This window comes from Salvia hispanica, chromosome 1, assembly GCF_023119035.1.
Source record: "Salvia hispanica cultivar TCC Black 2014 chromosome 1, UniMelb_Shisp_WGS_1.0, whole genome shotgun sequence".
Classification (NCBI taxonomy): Eukaryota; Viridiplantae; Streptophyta; class Magnoliopsida; order Lamiales; family Lamiaceae; genus Salvia; species Salvia hispanica.
Window position 1 is genome coordinate 43,117,456 of NC_062965.1, and position 10,888 is coordinate 43,128,343.

The 10,888-nt window shown below is 34.8% G+C and overlaps 1 pseudogene; it reads right to left on the reverse strand.

Annotated features, from left to right (window-relative positions):
- Positions 1 to 2,516: 2,516 nt before the first annotated feature.
- LOC125202366 lies at positions 2,517 to 10,305 on the reverse strand (annotated as a pseudogene).
- Positions 10,306 to 10,888: the final 583 nt, after the last annotated feature.

The window sequence follows — 10,888 nt, forward strand, 5'->3', positions numbered from 1 at the left end:
AGCCTTTTTTATATACTACCTTCGTCCCACAATAAGAGTCACATTTTACTTTTACTATAAATGGTAAGTAGACCTCACATTTCACCAACCAATTCTACTCACATTTTATTATAAAACTAAGGGATGTAATCAATTGCTAACTAATTATCAATCCCAAATTGAGACCTATTTTCAACCATTAGATCAGAAGATCTTGTGGTTAATATAATGCCAAGTGTAATATATTTTAAATTTAAATAATTATTAATTAAATTAAAAGGGTATTAATGTCAAATCCTATATGTAGTAATTATAACTAACTACTTTCTCTCTCCTCAAAATCATCTCAAATCTTTAAATTTACGTAACTCTCTCAATTTAAATTATTTTTTCGCAAAAAATATATCAAATTAAAGATAATTTAATAAGGATTCCAACGAGATCTCAATTGCATATGTTCCGACGATGTTTGGGTGATGAAATTTGATAAATTATATTTCAATTTTCGTACATGTTGATAAGCAGCTATTTTCAACAAATACAACAAAAAATCTCAATATATTGTAGGCAAAATCTCAATATTATGCATGTCCAATCTCAATAAAAATGTGTTGATATTTTCTTGTCCTTGTGTTGATATTCTAATGTCATATTGTTGATATTTGTAATACACAATGTTGATATAAAAAAACACTCACGAAAATTATCATATGATAACATAATGACGATATTACCCTTTTGTTGATATTTTGTCTACTATTTATTGAGATTTTGTGAGCTTTAATCTCATCCACTCATTTTAAAATTCAAGGGTGAAGATTTAGTCTTGATTTTGGATTAGGGTGCTATAAGCATTAGAATAGGACCCATAAAACTAATATATATATATATAAGTGGAACTCATAATCCACTAACTTATCAATCCACTTTTCCTTATATTTCTTAAAACCCGTACCCACATTAAATGTGACACTTAATGTGGGACGGATGTAGTATCAGAATAATTAACTTTACTTGCTCTTTTCAAAAAAAAAAATTCATCGATGCTGACTTGCGTTTTTCATTTTATTTTTGTTTTCATTCATACAAGATTTCAACTTGATTTTGTTTGGATTGATATTTAATTTTATTATTTACTTTATGTTTATTAAATAGTTATATAGCTAATATTTTAATAAATATAATTTCTTCAATTTAATTTTTGTTCATATTTATTTATTTTTTATTTATCTTTTTTTTTAATAGATACTTATGTAGCTAATATTTCAATAAATAAAAAAAGTTCATATGATTTTTAATACTTGTAAAATAAAATATTAAGAAAAAGTAAATTAAAATCTTAATACATAATATGAATGAATTTAAAATTCATTTGTATTCTAGAAGCCATCCAATTGAAGCTAAAGGATGCCAAATAGTAACATTAGAAAAACAATTTATTTATGTTTACAGTGAAGGATTTGATTTACAAAAATAAAAACAATACAAAGAAAATAAAAGAATTAGTGGAATATTGAAACTCCAAGCAGTTATAGTTTTCATACCACTGCTTCTGCATCTACCAATACCACTGAATGTTTCCACTAAAATATGGAGTATGTTTTACTTGCGCGGCATCTCCTTCGTGGCTCCAAACTGTTGTAAAAGGCGTATAACTTTTGGATTTATGGTTTTACCTATCAAAATGGGTTCGAGGCATGCGAAATTTGCGTCAAAGGCATCTTTGGGGCGTCCCTCGTTATAGATCTCGACAATTTCTTTCCACAAATTTATTTATTTTTGTTGGTCGGCAACAATTGGATATTCGTGTACGAAGGTAAAAGATCACTCGTGGGAATCTCCGCTTAGTTAAAAATTGAATGCTTGAGACACCTTGGGTCCATAGAAGCACAGATTGGAAATGTTGTTATATTGTGGTAGTATAATGCAATTTGAAATAAATAAATAGGTTTGTGTTAAAATGACAATTACTCTTAAAGTGACACCGTGACACCACATATACAACAATATTATAAACGCTACACAGCAATATTTAATACGCTAGATATTGCTGCCCAAGAAAAATTGTTGTATATTGTATAAAATATTGCTGGCTGTTTTTTTTATCCTTGAATATTTTTTTTATTGCCACATGGTAGCTGATTATTCGTCCACGTGTACAAATGATTGGCTAGGAATGGTGGTATGGTGTTACATTTTTATCCTTGAACATTTTTTTTATTGCCACATGACAGCTGATTATTCGTCCACGTGTACAAATGATTGGCTAAAAATTGTAGTATGGTGTTACTTTAAGAGGTGATGGCATCATAACACTCCCCTAAATAAATATTAGTATTTGCTTAGATAGATTAAATATTGCTTTAATCTTGTACTATGAGTAGTATTTAAAAGAAGAATATTTTTGTTGGATTGTCCACTTGCTTTTGTGTTTGGTTCTATAATATTGACTGACAAAATTAAGCTGTTGGGAAACAAAAATGTACTCCATTACCATTTCTTCCAAGGATATATGGATGTTGAGTGCAACTGGTAAAGATAAAAAAAATGAAAATTTTAGTTAACCCTGTTTGTTGTTAATTCCTTTACAAAGGGAAATAAATGAGAAATAAAAATATGCAGCTTGATCACCACCACCACCACCACCAGGTCTTATAAATGAAATTGAACAGAAGAAAATACTACTTCCCTAAACTAAAGTATACCTATCTTTGTGATCTCTTGTTGCAACAGCGATTCCGTTTCTTGCCAAAACTCGGTATATGATGGTGAAACTGTTGGCGTCTACCCCATCCATAGCTTCAGAACTTTATCTTTTCCACCTGATGCTACCTTCTCACCATCTGGACTCCAGTCTACTGCAAACACCTGCAATTCAAAAATGGGTTCGTCAAAGATTCAATTAGATGCATAAAATGTACCAAAACAACGAAGACAACACAGCTCACTTCATCTGCATGTCCTGGAAGATCTTGTTTCAGCTTCTGCGTATGAATATCCCAAACCTGTTTTTACAGGCTTCCGTGTCAATAATCATTGTACAACAGTAGACTATGTATCACAATTAGAGTCGATGTAGTATACACGTTTGCGCAATCATTGACTTGCAATCCAGCATGGCCACATTGGCACATTCCCTAACAAAACAAAATTATTTCAAAACACTTTCAGTTTTCAAAAGGGACATTTACCTTAAGAGTTGAGTCTTTGCTTCCACTCAAAAGCAGTCTACTGTCAGCTGACCAGCTGCAAGAAGATTTCGGATTAGATCTACAAACTAGATGCATAAAATTCTATTAAAAATAATCCAAACCTTATTTGATAAACGGGCCCAACATGGCCACGGAAGGCAGCCACGAAACTTCCAGTTACTCCATTCCATAATTTGACCGACTTATCAAAGGAGGCATTCATTGCCCGTCAGGAGAAAAGTAAACATGATTTACAAGCTACAGGAGATCGAATAATAATAAGAGGTTAGCACTCAATGTCGATATATGGTAGTATCAATAATCAATAATCATTAATAAGGTTGAAAGCTCCGGACATATATTGAGAGGATCAACCAGATTATGCAAACTAGATGCATCAATGGTGTAAAGAGATTGAGAGATAGAGATGGAAGCCACGGGTACAATATTTTCTGTGCACAGCTTTGTTAGATCGAGCATGTTGATGAACACAAGTAATTGACAGAAAGGTAACACTAAACAAGAAGATGTTTGATTTTGGGGGGTTTGATTAAGTTTGAGAATGGATGTAGAAGTTTTCCTGCAGTCCGTAATTATATGCCAAGACCATGGCTACCAATCATTTCCCAAATCATCACTAGAGATTTTCTACTTGTATGTTCCCTTTTTTTTTCTCTTTCTGATTGTCAGTTACGCTTGTTCTGAGTCTAATGATATGTCATCTATCCAATGCCAGTCCCTCATTCTCTGCATCTCATGTCTATGAAATCAAACATGCATTGGCTCTTCAGTAAACTTAGTAAAAGGAATATCAGCATTAGTTTGAAAGATATAAAGCATTTAATCCAGAATAAATCATTTTCAACTGAGTTTGGTTTTATTCAAAAAAACAGAGGTAATATTGAAATGACGCAAAACTGAGCACCTGTTGATGACCAGTCATACGATTTTTGGGGTGTTTGCTGGCAGCAGGTTCCCATAGAAACGTGGTAAAGTCATCTGAACCTGACACCAATCTTTCAGGAGCACCGCCCCTCATCTTATTATACCTTTCCAAAGCAACCTGGTAAAACAATTTCAGTAGCCTCGGATTTCAAATGCAGTACACAAAGTAAAGCCAATGCATATAATACAAGGAGATTCAACCTTTAAGTCCTTCCAAATAAAATCCAAAATGCAAAACCATAAATATCAGCACCAAGCTTCCGACAATGTAAAAGAAAATACATAGTAGTATATCTAAGGTCCACAACTGTATTGAATGGTTAAATCACTTTGATGAATTAACAAGAAGTATTGTAGACCAAAAGGAGAAGCATACATACTCTACAATAAGTAATTATGAAGGGAAAAAATAGATAAATCACACCACCTGCTTCATTTCCTCTGGAGATGAATACTGTTTACCAGTGTGATCATAGGCACCAGTTCGGAGAACATACTCAGTACTCAATGCCAATGAATTCACCCAATGCCCATGGCCCTACACAATGAGAAATATGGGAAACATGAGCGACTAGCCGACTAAGTATAAGAAAATTAAGACTACAATAAGTTGATAGTAGTCTAAAAGCCCATGGCTCGTTTGATGTTCACAGAAGCATATTAGTCACCACAAGAACTGTGGACATATGAACCATTTAACCCCCAGTACATAAGACAACATAATCTACACAAGAACAACATGACAAGAAGCCCAAAGCATCGGATAAGTGTAGAAAATGAGAACTGAAGGGAAGGGATATGCTGCTTTGCAGATGTGCAATGGATGCACTTATAAAAATAGGATGGGAGGCAAATGAACAAAAGATTGTTGAGCCACAGAAAATAAATACCTTCAATTCCCGAATTAGCTTTCCTTGTGTAGTCTCCCATATTTTAATTGTGCAATCCTGAGATCTGAAAACGTAATATAGAAATCAAATTTTTTTTTTATCTTCTACAATTTTACTGTATAATAACGATTTACTTCGCCTAAAATTTACAATACCTCCTCCAACCCTACCAATTAAACTGCCTATCAGGATAAAAGTTACAGATAATTCACAATTGGAAGATAAAACAGCTTTGAAATTATAAAAGTTTGTTCGAAATGAAACTACAGAAGAAAGCACAAATTATTGAGCCATTTTGAATTGTTCACTTGCAAAAAAATGCTCTTTATGCATGATCTTCCAATTGAGTGAATGCCATTCAATCACCACATAATTGTTACCTAGGTTACAATATAAAATATAGGCCAACAAGGTGCTTCCAAATTTCAAAGAAAAATAACAGTTCAATCATATTAATTTACAATTTCCTGTTTAGGAGGTGTAGATTCTCACTAAAGTGAAACATACCCAGTATATATGAATCCATCACTTCCCCATTTCACACATGTTATGGCCAGTGTATGTCCAGTAAGGCATATTATACATTTCTTCAAAGCAACATCCCAGATCCTTGCATCACCATCTTTACTTGCACTGACAAATCGGCGGCATGGAGCACTAAGATGCACTGGCTCCCATGAAATTCCAGTTATCCATTTCTTGTGCCCCCGAGACATGATCCGTGCTATTCAAATTCATTGTAAATTCTTCCAAGTAAAACATGACATGACATGTGTTGGTGCCTAATGTCTTTTTGGTATAAACCAATGATATTAAATATCGGCTATGGCGCCGCCGTGACGCCATTGCATGGCGGTTTTCAAGAAAAACACCATCGCCGCGAGCTGCCATGAAACTTTTTAATGGCGACTGCCATTTGCCGCCATGAATGAGGCGCCATGGCATGTATGGCGTCAATTTTTGATTGGGTGCCCCCAATCCTCTATCCAATTAGCAAATAAGACGGCCCAATTGTATTTACCCGGTTTTTCTTCTTAGAAATTAGAATCAGATTACTCACCCCAAAAAACCCTAGATTCAAGCATAATTTATTGCGAATTCAAACAAAATTGCAGAATATTTAGGGTAGCAAGTTAATACAATTGCTTCTTCTCTTTTGAAATATAGTTAATATAGTTTTCCCAATGTCTCATGGAGAAGAAGCCACATCAATGGCAGCGGATGTCAATTGGGCTAACCAGCTCGGGTTCAGGCCAACTCATTCGAGTTGTCGGGCTATTTGGGTGCGGGTTATTCGAACTGTAAATTTTTCGGGTTATATATTTTTGGCCCTAACCCTAACTCTTCGGGTTTCGAGCTAACCCACGGGCTATTCGGGCCAGAAGTGATCTTATTTGTTTCTTTCTATCCAATTCGGTATTCTAACTTATAAAAAAACAAATTGTCGTAAAGTGAAGTATTATCAAAGTGATCAAGAGAAGGAAAATAATAGCTATTGAAAATTGAAACAAAATACATAAACATAACGCTCAATTAGTAGCACGTGTGAATCTGAATACAATTAAATGACAATTAAATGGAAATCATGCATTTCAAAAGGAGTTAAATAATATTCTTAATTGTATACCGAAAAAATAAATTCTAAGAAGTTAAAAAAGATAGTATAGATAACAGTATGTCACAAAATAAATTCTATAGAGTTTAATGTGATTATATGAGTACATATTATGATATTAATATACTCTATATTTCATATTACCCTAACTTTTAATTTGAGAAAGAACACATAATTATCATATATAGTTCACATGCCATATATATTTCATATATGTAAGTATATAAACCCAAAATTTGATAATTTTTTTTTAAAATGCTCAACCCATGGGCTAACCCGCAACCCACCTGGGCCAGCCCGCATAACCCGCCGACCCAAACGGGTCAGCCCGTGTAGCCCGATTATGTATTTAGGTTACAATTTTCCGGCCCTAATCCTATGATTTTACCGGCCTATTTGGGTCGATCCGCGGGTTTCGGGCTAGACTGACATACCTAGCAACGAGTAGAGCAGATTCTAGTAATGTTTCCGCTACTAGAATAGATCCGGGGTGGAAGTATTGCATTCAAGTGGACAAGGCATCCACTAATAAGGTACAATGCATTTTTGCTACAAACAAATGAATGGTGGCATCACTAGGGGCAAAGAACACTTGATGGGGAAGAAGGGAAGGTTGTCGCATGCCCGAAGTGTCCGAAAAGTGTTCGTGAAGAACTTTGGAAATATTTTACCGACAAAAGAGCTGCAGGATCCTCTTAGATTCTTATGTCTAGTCATTCAGCTGGACATATTGATCTTGGTGGCTACCCATCAAGTGTTCTTTGCCCCTAGTGATGCCACCATATTGATGTGGCTTCTTCTCCATGAGACATTGGGAAAATTGTATGAACTATATTTCAAAAGAGAAGAAGCAATTATATTAACTCGTTGCCCTAAATATTCTTCAATTTTGTTTGAATTTGCAATAAATTGACGCCATACATGCCATGGCGCCAGTCGCCATTAAAAAGTTTCATGGTAGCTCGTGGCGATGGTGTTGTTCTTGAAACCCGCCATGCAATGGCGCCACGGCGGCGCCATAGCCGATATATAATAACATTTAGAGATTCCAAAAATAATTATTGGTGATGTTAAAAGATGATAGATATTATATATCAATCAAATTAGGTGATGAATATATAGGATGGGGAGGCACAATGTCAAGCATGCACGTATCTTTCAGCAAAAGTATAATGGTGTATCTTGACAGTGCCACTAGCCTATCCCTTCTTAATATATACATAGACCTATATATCTAGTATACTATTTTCCTATTGAGCATCTACAAAGATAAAAAAAACAGATCACAATCAACACACTCTACAATACATTCGACTCTAAGATGGTTGACAGAATAGATTAAGGCAGGTTAAAAAAAATATTCAGATCAACAAGGAAGAAATTCAATCAAGAAAAACACTAGTTGTTACACTTACCATAAGTGGATTTCCCAGTGATTTGCCGGTCTGTGGGTCCCAGCATATAAGTTCTCCAGCCTTGCTTCCACTTACTAGATGCTTACCATCTGGCGACCATGCAATACAAAGAACCCAGTTCTTGTGTCCTGAAGGGGGGAGATAAAGTACGGTGATCATTATATATCACTACATATTTATAGAAAATGCCAAATAGCTCAAGAAAATGAAATGGACATTATAGGCACAACCAATAGGTAATGACATACTCCATAGTTGAATCCAATAATTTCAAATGGAAGGGCTTACATAACAATTAAGCAAAAGGAATCCATTCAAAGAGTGTCATAGTTAAAAAAATGAGTGCGAACTTTTTAGACCGAATTTTTTATTGTGGCATTCTAACCATCTAACTTCATACATATAGTTATCTTTTATAATGTCACATATCCAAATAGCTTTATGCAGATATAATTATATACGTATAACCAAACAAAGTGCTGTAGATTTCTTTCTTGGATGTTTTCAAGAAACACAAACAATGGAGATAAACGTTTAAAAATCTGGGAATTATAGTAATGTCATTCAACCATCAGAAAAATGCTGCTCAGACATAAAAAAGAAAGATTCTGACCTTTACATGTAAACAATGGTGTCTGCGTATTCAAATCCCACATACGAACAGTTGTATCACCTGATCCACTGGCCAGGTGGCGTCCATCAGGACTAAAGGCAACAGAAAGCACAGCTTCAGTGTGACCTACAATAAATCAACCAGAGTTGGACCAAAAAATGCCGTCAAACTCAAACATCACTTTAAAGATAAATCCAAGAAAACTTCATCCCAATAAGAATTAAGAGGGCCAAATAAATCTAGCAGTCCGTAAACTGAACAGTTTTGAAATTATTTCATTGAACGAGAATAACATTATTTCAAAAGTCCGCCAAGAGTCAAGAAATGCTGTTTTGGCTTTGGCCAAGAAAAATTAGACGAAAATGTAATCAAGCCCGCCAAATATATCATATATATGGTTGTATCAAACATAAAAATCAAGAAGAGGTAAATGTCTTTAAGCTAGCTTTGTCCTTTGGTAGAGGGGTTCCTTAACCAGTTAAACAACCCTAGGGAAGATGAGATTTAGAACAAGTGTTTATCCTTGAAATTATCTTTGTATTGCAAAATGAGACTACTTGGTTTGATTAATCTCCTATGCTATATAAGCTACTAATGTTAAGGTCAATGTGTTAACAATTATCATGACTAACCACTTATTCGTGTTTTACCTACAGAACAATCATGTATCAATAAAACCTAAATGTACATCAAAGCCAATACAGAATCAGTATGGAGGAATGTATTATCCATTTGTGAAACCTAGTCATGATATTGCAAACATTAGTTTTTTTAAGATACTCAAGAAGTGCTTTAGAAAATTCAATAGTTATAGGAAGGTGAAATAGAGTGAAGAATGAGCTAGGCAGTGATCAGGACTAATAATATCATTGACGATGCAGGTACGAAAGAAACAAAATGAACCCTTAATTGGGATGAGCATGTGAACGGAATAAAACACATTTCTTACCAGCAATAGTTGAAGAACATCGAGTCACTGGACGTATTCTAAATACAGCCTGGGGCTGGTATACTATTGTAATGACCTTCTCCACAGAAACTGCATCATTATTTACTCAAAATCTCAGCAATTTGAGTTTGTGTTCGGTATAGGAGTAAAAAGAATGATCAAGAGCAATAAATTCATCAAAGGAATTAGCAAAATGCCTTTATTCTTCTGAAGGTACGATCCAAGCTCCACTGCAAGCTCATGGTTCGACACATAAAAAGCATAAGGCAACTTTTCCTCCTAAGATAACCAAACATATTCCTCGTTAAATAGGATCCTATCCACTACATGTAGTTCATTTCCAGATTTTTCATATAAATATTGTTCATAAAAAAAAGGCAACCAGCAGCACTATATGAGGCAAACAGATTCTCTCCTATGACCGCAATGGATTCCAAAAATATATCCGGAGTAATTGCGGAGAGATCATCCAAAAGAGAATCCTATGATTACTAATAAGAAGCCAAAAAAATAGATTTAGTTTGATGATGAATTTACATTGTTGAGGAGCTGGTTGACGAGCTGCTGGAGCTCCTTAGGACCTGCGGTTTCCGGCAGGAAAATTGGCGAGCCGAGCGCCGTGCCTTCCGCGTCGGTGAGCTGACATATGACGCGGTGGCTCTGCTCTCTCTCCTCCGCCCTACCTAATTCTGCTGTTTCAACTTCCATCTTCTCTTTTTCTTGCTTTCTCTTTGTATTTTAAAAAACAGGGTTTATGGGTATAACTTGGGGTAGAATTGTCATTCTGTGCAATTGATTTCTTCTTTAATTCAAATAGAGTCATTTTTCTGCGAATTGACCCATCGTACTCACCCAGCCCAGTATGTAGTTAAATGGGCTATTCTTCTATATTTGTACTCACCTTGGCCCATTGGGCTTTACTTCGCTTAGAAATCTATCCAAATCCCAATTGTCATTTTCAGCCTCTCAAGTGATGTAGTCGGGTGGGAATGCGGTTCGTCCATTCTTTATTATTATTTTCTTTTATGATTAAATAACTTTAAATTTAAAGGCCGCGCCGTTAAGGAATCAAAAAATAACAAACGGTTCGTCTATTCTTAACCAAATAGTCAAAGGGCTAATCCCGACTTTTGAGATGTCATTGCGATGAATATTCACCGAGTCTGTTGAAGGATACACTTGGTCTAAAATAAAATAGGGATAATATTTTTTTTTTTAGTAAATGCATATCAACTAATTTTCTACTACTACATAATATTCTCATACTTTCTATTTAAAAAAACATAACTTT